We start from the raw sequence: 10,715 nt of genomic DNA, 5'->3' as shown, positions 1-10,715 counted from the left end.
TATAAAAATATGTAAATTAATAATAACAAAAAAAGGTTAAAAAAATAACAGTTGAATCGAGGAAATAATCAAAGTCCAAAAATAAACGAACGCTATCATGTGAATGCTCCCAGAGTGCTTTTAAATGAAGGCTTGTATCGTGTGTTTAAATGAGCGGTGAACTTGCGATAAGAACAAAAACTTTCGTCGAACGCCGTTTCGACAAACCTTCCACAACTTTATTGAACGATCTCCCACTAGCCATTCGAAACGCAGAGACAATCAGTGTTTAAGAGACTCCTGAAGACGCATCTTTTTAGAGTAGCCTACGGAGAGAATGCTTAACTGTGATCACTAGGGTACAGAAATGTACATAGTACTGTGATATTTTTTGGTGCTTTTTGTTTTTTATTGAACTGTTATGTATATATATTCTCAGTTTTTTCTTTTCCTTTTGTTATTTTTTGTTGTTTGTTGTGTTTGTTTTTAAAAGAGTTGTTTTTGTTTTTTGTTTCGTTTATTTCATTAATTTTGTTTTGTTTTTGTTTATGTCGGATATTGTCAATCTAAGGCCATTTTCATCTCTGTGTTGTGATTGCCACCACTGGCCTATTAAAATCTTGTAGCTTTAGTAAATGAATAATAAGTTCGTTTCTTCAGAAAAGTATTTAAATTTGTATAAACCAATTTCCCGCCAAATAGATGAGTACCGAAAATAACTTTTCCAAAAGGATGTGCATGGACAAGTCCGAGTTCCCACGATAGTATACCTGTAGTAAAATGATCACACCTGGGAAAGAAAGGTATGTATTCTAAAAAATAAATTGAATTTATTTATTGTGGTGGTATTTTGGTAAAACGGGAATTTTCAACGAATTAGAAATTATTTCCATGGACTGTCATGGAACGAAAGCTCATGGAATGACCTATTTACATGATCATGATTAACCAGACTCAGGTCAGGTAGCGGCTGTGAGGTTAAAAAAAGTTTCATAATATTCACCCACATTGGATATTATTGCGAAAATTGAAAGGTAAATTTATATTAATAGAAATATCTTATTATACTATTTGGAAAATTTATTTAGATATTTATATTAGACAACTCTTTTTAAATTCAAACTATAACAGTAACATGATTTTAGGCTTTGTTAAACTTGAACATTTGCCAATTTTTAGTACAGACTGCACAAATGTGTACATTAAAAACAATTTAAACTTTTCATTCCATGTCATGCCTAGTGCCTTAGAAGTATTATGTCTCTAAAAACTATAGATATGTCAAATACCCCATTATTTACACATAATTTCTATAAATTTTATTGGAAAGGTTTTTTTTGTATATAAAACACTGGTGTTTCTTTGTTTCTCTATGCATTTTGTTCATGTGGTTTAAAAAAGTTGGTCCACAAAATTGGAGAAGTTCTGTACAAAAATTGTTTTCAGGATATTGAAATTAAACATGTATGGATAGATGTCATTAATTGTGCAATTTGTGTTAGAACACAATTTTTTTTGTATCGTCCATAATCAAACATTTTGAATTTCAGTTATTCTAAACGTTTTTGCATGCCAACTTTCTGCTGGCAGGTAACTTTTTCACATTTGAAGAACAAATCTTCGATATTTGATGAAAAAATGTGGCCATCAAGATTTCAGACTATTCATTTAGCAGTTTATATGATGTCCCATCAAACTATCTGTGATGTCTATTTTATGATTTAGAATATGGTTGTATTACCTGTTTAGACTTTACAAACAATTCAACAGTTATAAAATAAACAGTTACAGTCATTGTAATATCAGGGGTAGAAATAAAATTTCCAGCCGTCATGCAAGCAAGCAAATACATGTCTTGGTGGAACCGAACTGGCCTGGAGTAGAGTTTACATGTCTTTACTTTGTGATATGTTGAAATGAAGAAAAAACATTTCATATAAGCTGCCCCAGTGCAGGTACTGATCTAGGATTTCAGGTTCTGGGTGTACCAGTAAATAGAATTAAAGGACAAGTGAAATGATGCAAGGAAATTTTGGGGATAGAATTGAGTGAAAAATAAAAAAAGTTTCCTCATTTTTATGGGGCACACCCTTCCTTAGATCTGTGCATGCCTTGGTGGGCTTTTGACTTTGACTTGCCTGTCATGAAATTTGGTTGCCTTGGAGATTGATTTTTTTTATATCCCTGTTATATTATTACCTTGTCAGTATTATTATGATAATCCCTTAATTTGTGATTTTTTTTTATATTACTACATTTAGCATATTGGTGAGTTTTAAGGGAAATTTATGATACAGGTAATAGATGTAAAGCTACTTGTAATGTGGCTTTGTGGTGCTTGCTTTTAAAAATGTGTTATACACAATTCTAGATTTAAGTGTCTTGTACATTTAAGTTGAGGTTAAATCATTTTTAGTCCCAGAGAATTTTGTCAAAAGAGACTTAAGGTTTGCTTTAAGTCCAAATGACAGATATTTGTTTCATATTTGGAATTGTTTTCCCATGAGAAGTTTAAGATTTGGTTCAATTTTTGGCCTTTGAACTTTGAAAATAAATGTAAAAACTCATTTTTCCACACTTTTTTTTCATTTGACATGCTTGCTACTGTTCATTTGATATTTAGTAAATTGCTTTATCATGACAAGTTAAAGAACAAGTTCAAATTTTGGTCTTTGAACATCAAAGGTTAATGCAAAAACTCAATTTTCTGCACATTTCTGATTAATCAAATTTACAAATGTATGCATTATATATTCTTATTGACAGATTTTTCTTCCAGTAGAGGACTTTCTTTTGCCAGGCATTGCTTCTTATATACATAAAGGTATGGTACATTTTTAGCTCTTTGGAGCAACCAAGTGTATTATCCTAGACTATTATATTGGTTTTGGGAATAAAGCATGTTTATGTAAATTTTGGCTGTTAGGTGAGTTTTCTTAATTTTCATTAACAACATACATTTAAAATGTATATATTAATAACTTCTTCTTTTCTTTTTAAACTCTTTTGTACATATACATGTGGAATGTTCATGTAGCTTAGCTTAAAATTGGTAAATTGAAGATATGGGCACAATTAAGCATTAGTTAAAACTTTTAATGGTTTTCTTTCTTTGGACCTACATTTAGCACAAATTGTTTGTAGAAAAAGAAGGACATATACTTCTGTATAGATATATGTATATTCCAATGTTAACAGGCTTCAAAAGAAAAAAAATACTGCATAGTAGTATCACATTGCTAATTTTTTATATTTCCACATTGCTAATTTTTTATATTTCCATTCTGAGGAGGGGGTATTGTTTTACCCTTGTTCATCTGTCTGTCTGTCTCACTTTTTTTGCACCAGTTTTCTTTACAACTACATGTACTTTTGATATTTGTACATGTAGATGTGCCATATTGTCATGATTATAGATGTTGATTTTAAACTTGTATGGTATTTTAATTGGATCAGATGGTTTTAATATGAAATTTTCATGCAACTGCATGTACATTGTACCTTTGACAATACACTAAAGTTAAAGTGCAAGGGAATCATTAATGGGTATAGGAGAAGATAACTAATGTATGACAAATTCAAGAGAAGGATTTTAGTTGTATTCAGTCAATGTTGTAGAATTATAAAGGTTTATTAAAAAAAAAATTCCCCTCCCCCAAAAAAATTGGCTGAAAAACTCATAAGTCAGATTAGAATTGACTTCATTGATCATTGTGCAAGTAGATTTCAATACAGTCCACAGAATCTGATTCTTCCTTAATTATACAAGAAGCAAATTTTATAAAGAAAGAACTATAAAAATATATGCATTGTACTTAAGTACATGTATATTGTCTGTAATTACATACACAGACTTCTGCAGAACTTTTGTTGTATGATCTTGCTGTTTTTGTTTTGTGTAAAAATGTTTGTATTATCAAATTATTAAATGTTATATATGCCAGAATATGGTTTTATCATTAATAAAGAATAAGAATAAGAATTAGAATAAGAAAGTCATGAACTTATTAGATAATTTACAAAATTCCTAAACCTTCAAGTATATTTACTACACTCTGCAGGCTTTTCATTTGATATGCCATACCTTTAACCTTCTATGCTTCTCAGTGGTACCTCAGAATTTTTAATATTAAATGATGAAAGAAAATAAAGAAAAACAAGGCACCTATATTACAAAAAATTATTAAACCCCTGACTTGTCATTATGAGAGTATTTTATGTATGAACCCACTAATTGATATTTTTAAAAGGAAAACATATCTGTAACTGTCAGCAAGATTGTCCCACCTACAATTGTACATGTACTTGTAATGCCAAATTGAATTGTCTTTTCATTTAGATGCTTTTTATATCAGTTTGGAATCAGTTGAAAACAATTTTTAAAAAAAGTTATCCATTGGTATTTAAACCCCATTTATGATGAGTACTGTGTCATAGTCCTTAATAGATTGAAACACAGATTTTTTTTCGTTTGCCTTGCTATACTGATCTTTTGTTTTATTTGTCAACAGAACTCCAACTTGATTCTATCTTACAGTTCAGAGATTAATTAACACCTGCTCATCTTTGTATGAGGCTTACAATTGAGTAGACAATTAAAAATCTTTGGTCACAAATTTTCCTATGAGAAATAATCATTCTGATTGTTTATTATCAGATGAATATTTTAATAAATAAAGCTTCAGTAAACTCATGGAATGCAAGGTTAATTATTTCTCTGTACCCAGTAGAAACTATTAAAGGGGTCAGCAGATTTACCTATCAAAGGTGACAAGTATGTATAACCCAAAGTACTTTGTATTCAATTGATTTTGAACTTAAATTTGAAAGCAATCGAAGGTTCATTTAAGATTTTAGATTTATATACATTCTTGTGGTTATTAAAACGAAAAAGAATGTAATATACTTTGTGAGAACTATTCCCGAGCTCTGAAATGAAAATATTTTGTAAAGAAGCCCTGGTATTGTTAGTGTTTGTATATGAGTATTCTGTGAAGATGACACATCCTTTCACCGAACCCCTTCAGGTCAGTTATACTTGATAAAAGATAAACTGTATCTACAAGTATAATAATAATTTGTGTAATTATATACATGTAATCTATAGTTTGGCTGTTGTTTGTAACTCTGATTTGCTTGAAGGAGTTCTTTAGAGTGTCCTATTAAAATACCCATCGAGATGAACTCTTATTAAACATTTCTCATATTGCTAGGGCAAATAAAGGCTTTTGAAAAGTATGTACTTTTACAGAGGTTAGTAAATTTTAATTACAGTTAAACCTGTCTAAAATGAACCCTTATTATTTAAAGCTTGAATCATGTCTTTATCCCTCCATATTAGTTTTGATGTAATATTGAACCATTGAGTAAACTGATATCCACTTAAGGATGTAGACGTAGGGTAATGGACACAAGCCTTACAAATCATCGGAATGTTTGTATTCACCATTTTACATCAATGTCATGTAAGCATCAAAGTAACTTTGACTGATTTCATTCTGTGTCAAATGAAAGCTTGATAGCCTTTGGTGAAATTGAATATAATACAAACATATCACTGATTTCATGAGTTATGTCCCTTACCCTATGTCTACCTCCTTAACTGAAATAAATACTGTATTTCTTTCAGGCATGTGCTCAATTTAACAATAATTTAATTTGATTTCAAACAAACTATCTCGTTATATTTCTGATTGGTTGATTCTTTTTGAGCAAACAAGGTTATTTTGTATAACTTGGTTTGGTACTATGATGTCAATAACGTTGATTGGTCCACATTTCCCAAACTTAAGTTTTGTTTATGAACCAAAAACTTGGACTGTCATGCATTAAAAATTTAATTATTAGGAATATTTAGATAGATTTTACTGTAAGTACACTTCCATCCCATAATTTAATAGTTAGTTGACCATCCAGTGTTAAATAGGAAGAAAGAAGCTCAAAACATTTCATATAAGACTAAGAGTAAGGTTTGTCTTGTCACATCACAGTTTTTTTAAAATGTGAAGTATTCAGTTAAAATGTTCATTATTTTATGAAGTTTTTTTGTCTTTTAAAGAAAAAGTGTATGATTCATTTAGAAAATTATTTACTAGCGAAAAACAACAAAATAATATACATATACATCATTATTTTCTTTACTAATGAAAGAAAAAACATCAAATTCTTTTGTCATTACAATAAAATTTATTATTATTTTCCACTGAGTTGACAGTTGATCAGAGTTAACCATCAATCTGTCTATTATAGTAAATGTAGAGGCATTTAGAGACTGTGTAACTGGTACTGAGACATGTTATGATTATTTATTTATTTTTTGTTTATTAACTTTTGTAATTGTTAAGCCTGCCAATAATGTACAAATACAAACACTGATTCAGAGCGATTTTGTAAAAGAATGGATGTATGGGGGATGCATGGGGGATGTATGGGGGATGCATGCTATTACTTGTCCTGTTTTACCATTGATTGCTTAAAAGTAAGTAAATTTTTCAAGAAAAGGGGAGTTCACCCACCAGGATCTACCAATTAAATATCCTTTCAATGATAGCCTTAATATCAAAATAATAGTCCTTTTCATATTTGCGGAATGCAAGCAATTTTAGCAAGTTTTTCAAAGGAACATTACCCACCAACTCATGACAACCTGGTTGGTTGGCTCATTTTGGAAAGGAAGAACTGTAAAAATTTTTCTTTGATATTTAAACTATTTTTGCTTCAGCAAGTAGCTAAATGGTTTGAAATAATATTTTTCAAAGCATCCAAGTACTTGTCATGCTTACTGCAGCTATAATAAGTTGAATATCAAATATTGAATTTGAAGTCTACTGCTGTCCATAGCTCCAATGGGACAGTGAACCAGTCTTGCAGATAGGAGAGTCACTTACCTTTCCTCCAAATTAAAAAAAAACCAAGTCTAAGACAAGAATATGAAAAATATCTATTATATTATAACTTACAATGAATATTTTATGTCAGTATCTTAACAGTCAATGCTTAGTTAGGTAGAGTTGTATCTCAAAAAGTACTTGTCAAGCTAGAAAAATGCACACATTGATCATAATCTCACCAAACTTGATCTCCACAATGCTGTGGAGTGATGGATCATTTAGTTTGACTGTGGTTGACTTTTTTGACAAGATTTATATACGTAGCAATAAAGCTATCTAAATTTGATCTTCCTCGGTCATGTATTGCACACTTCGTGCCCAAGGACAATCCCCTATCCTGAGCTTTCACCTTATCTGTCTTCTCCATCATTTGTAGTATTTTATTTAGTCCTTTGATCTTCTGTCTAATGGTCTTTGATATCTCAGGTAATATAAAGGTAAGCTGACTAAAAGCATATTTTAATAATTTCATGGTTTTGTTAGTACATGTACATCAACAGTTCAACATGCACGAACTCCTGTAAATTTTCTTGAGAACTTACATTGTTATGGGAGAAATAAGTTATACATGATGTTAGCATTGATTAAATAGAAGCACTATTCAAAATGTGGGGTCGTTCAGTTCGTTTTCAGAAACTTATTGAAACTTTAACCTAGTAGATAGAAGAGGTTTTCAAAACAATTAGATCTGTCATGCAATATGCAGAGTTGGTTACTTTTACAAATTCTCAATGGTTTCTACGAACTTTGACTGCAAATTACACTCTGTAGATTGTGAATCTCTCCATAGTACCTACATGTATGGTCAAATCACACAAAGTTCTGGATTTTAATAAGAATGTACAAGAAAATAGAGCAGAAAATACAAATTGTCATTAAGTAACATAACCAGGTCTGAAAATGTAGACAATTTTATTCATATTTTATGTAATTTTGAATTGATAAATGCTTCAACTTTTTTTTTCTGAGGACTTGCTAATATTTACAAAATTTTCTCAAACTACAAAATGCTTCGCTCAGGCTTAAGTAAATATACCAAGATTTAAAATAAACTTCTTAATTTTTATATACTAGTATATAACAAAGTGGTGTTTTTTTTCAAATTGATTCATTTTAAAGACCACCCTGGAACAATTTCAAACAGTAACCTAGACCTCTATCATATTATTTACAGTTTCCTAGCCTCCCTTCTATGGGTCTATTGTGTTGTGAAAGGGTACTTCTAATTTTCACTGGAGAATATTTTTGACAGGTATATATGTTTTGAAGTTTCATATGTAAACATAAGGTAAAGTTCACCTTTATGAAACTGAGATGCATGCATACAAATTTTTAATTGAATTCAACCACAAATTTATTGTACACTATAATTTGCTGTTGCAATGACTTTGGGTTGAGACTGTTCAAATTGGGTCACAGTGGTTTTCCTCAAATACATGTACATGTACATGTGTAAAATAGTATAATTTAAAGAATAAATTAAGCAAATAAGTTCCCAAACAAATCAACTAAGCAAAGAGATAAGAAAAAGATACCCACTTCTGTGTAGTGGAAAGCTTTATTAGAAGGCATGTACTAACATGTTAGATAAAGGAAATGTGTTTAGGCATACATGTATACCCACTGTATTGATGCATGGGACTGCAATTCTGGTAAACCATTTAAATACTTCTCTGTCTAAGAATCAGGTAAAATGTGTATAAGGTATGGTGCATTAAGAAAAAAAAACACAGAGATGCTTTTTTTTTTGCATTATCCAAGTATTTATACTTTACAACCTCTAGAAATGACCATCAAAGTGTAAAATTTGCCTTTTTAAGATATTGATAGGTCAAATTTAGTTGACAATGATAAAATATTCCTGCACTTTTTCTTTATATAAGCAGTCAAAAATCACTGATGCTTCTGGATAACTTTAATAACTTTTTGGTTGTTTTCTAGATGCATTGAATATTTATGAGGCAAAAATGACCAAATTGAGAAAAATAATGTGCCACTCATTGCTTGATTCTTACACAGAATGGTACTTAAGTCATTAGGAAAAATAATTACTAATTTCTCATTTTAGTTTAAGCAGTGGTGAAACCAGGAGGGACCTGGGGTTGGAATACCCCCTCTTTTGTTGGAAAATTTTGGCAGAGCCTGGACCCCCCTTTTCAAAATTTTTAGATCCAGCCCTGGTTAAGGTCACCTTACAGCTGAAAACAGTCTGAAACTTGTGAATAATGGCTGTAAAAATCATTGTTGAGTAAGTTTTCTATTGTACAGACACCCTCATAAGTGCAAGAGTAGGGAGGGGATCTTAGGCAAAAGCAGTCAGTTTGTATGTCACACAATGTTGGGTTGATGGATTTGAATATAATTTTGTATGTGCCTTGACTTTGGGAATTTCTTAAATGAATGCTTCCAAAAAAGTTTTCTTAGGTTTGGACTTAGGAAAATTTTTTGTTTTTTGTTGAAAATTCAACAGTTTTGAGAATTGAATTTTGTTTTTGCAAAAATAACAAGTAGACTTTGATCTTGTATCTATTCCATGGCTTGACTTTTACAAAACACATTGTATTTTGAGTTTTAGTCTAAATTTAATTAAATAAAATGCTCTTAAAGTATGTCTTATTTATGAGGTACAACAATATCCTTACGCAGGTCCGGTTATAATAAATTTTAATATTTGCAATTGAACTCATTTTTTCTTCACTTCATTTCTTTTGAAATCATCTGGTAAATTTTTGGCCCTGTGTTGTTTATTATCGCATGACTTATGCTTTGTGATATCAAGTTCAAGATCAATTCAAAATTTTCAACAAATAATTTATGAATGAAGAATATTATTGGTAATTTTTCTTTGCTTTAATCAAATTTATTGATTTCTGATGTTTGTCCACTATTTCCAAGTTGTCTGCTATGCTTGCAAAGTGATACTTGGTTAGAAATTAATGATTTTCCCCTATTGTCAATGTTGGTCATTAATGTGTCTTCATACCATTATATAAATATTTAGTTCATTTTGAAGAAGTATCTTTGTTCTGTTACCATGGATTTCATTACTTTTTTTATTGGTGCATTTCAGAGCTTACTTGAAGGTGTTTTTACACTTATTGAAGACCTTTTGGTGATCTCTTTATTTACTGTTTTTATAAGAGTTATATGATGGTGCATTTGTTGAGTTTCACCATATCTGTTCCTTTTTCTATTGGTAGGCTTTAATATATTTTTGCATTTGGCTTGCATTATCAATATCATTACAGGGTCTTTCCTGTAGGTTTTTAAAGCAAGGATTTTGGGGGAAAACTTTAGTTATTTTTTTTATTTAAAAAAATGAAATAATGCTAGAATTGACTTCTGATTATTCAGTAATGTGAAAAAGCATTATATATAGTTTCACATAGTTGCTGATTTTATATAAATATATAACACTTAGATATTGTGTAGGAACTTGGATATGTTGCACATTTATGGGCTCTATTTTAATGGCTTACATAATTTTTAATTTTAGATTGAGCTTGTTAGCATATTAATCGAAGGCTTATGTAATGTAGTAATTGATAAAACGAAAAAAGTTATAAAGTTATAACTAGCAGTGATTCTATGAAAATACAGAAAAGAAATTCTAACAGAATTCCAACAAAACTGACTTTATCAAGGGAGATGGAATCAAGTTCTTTGTGAACTTTGTGTTTTGGATAATATATATGGTAAAAATAAATCTTGAAACGAATGCATGTGTGGTCTTCCCTTCAGGAAAAAAGTAAGGAATCTCCTCTTGCTTGCCTTGTTCTTGTCTCTAGCATGGGAATCCTTAATTTCAGTATAGGCAGGCATAAAAAGAATTAAAGGACGAGCAAA

The 10,715-nt window shown here is 30.3% G+C and overlaps 1 protein-coding gene across 10 annotated transcripts in view; it reads left to right on the top strand.

The window, feature by feature from the left end:
* Positions 1–681: 681 nt before the first annotated feature.
* Positions 682–10,715, top strand: part of LOC148617287 (uncharacterized) — a 50,835-nt gene continuing 40,801 nt past the window's right edge. For 2 of the 10 annotated variants that reach the window (XM_088584876.1, XM_088584882.1), the window contains exons 1-2: positions 700–782; positions 2,746–2,803. The gene's annotated coding sequence lies outside the window, so the exon portion shown is untranslated. Of the gene's footprint in view, positions 783–2,745; positions 2,804–2,837; positions 4,754–4,784; positions 5,007–5,064; positions 5,233–5,287; positions 9,118–10,715 lie in introns of those variants that run through there. The other 8 variants (XM_088584877.1, XM_088584883.1, XM_088584885.1 and 5 more) reach the window with 7 other exon arrangements.

This window comes from Perna viridis, chromosome 5, assembly GCF_037379345.1.
Source record: "Perna viridis isolate PV_CMFRI_1.1 ecotype Kerala chromosome 5, ASM3737934v1, whole genome shotgun sequence".
NCBI classification, from domain to species: Eukaryota; Metazoa; Mollusca; class Bivalvia; order Mytilida; family Mytilidae; genus Perna; species Perna viridis.
The sequence above is the reverse complement of the archived record's forward strand: the minus strand, read 5'-3'. Positions and strand labels throughout refer to the sequence as shown.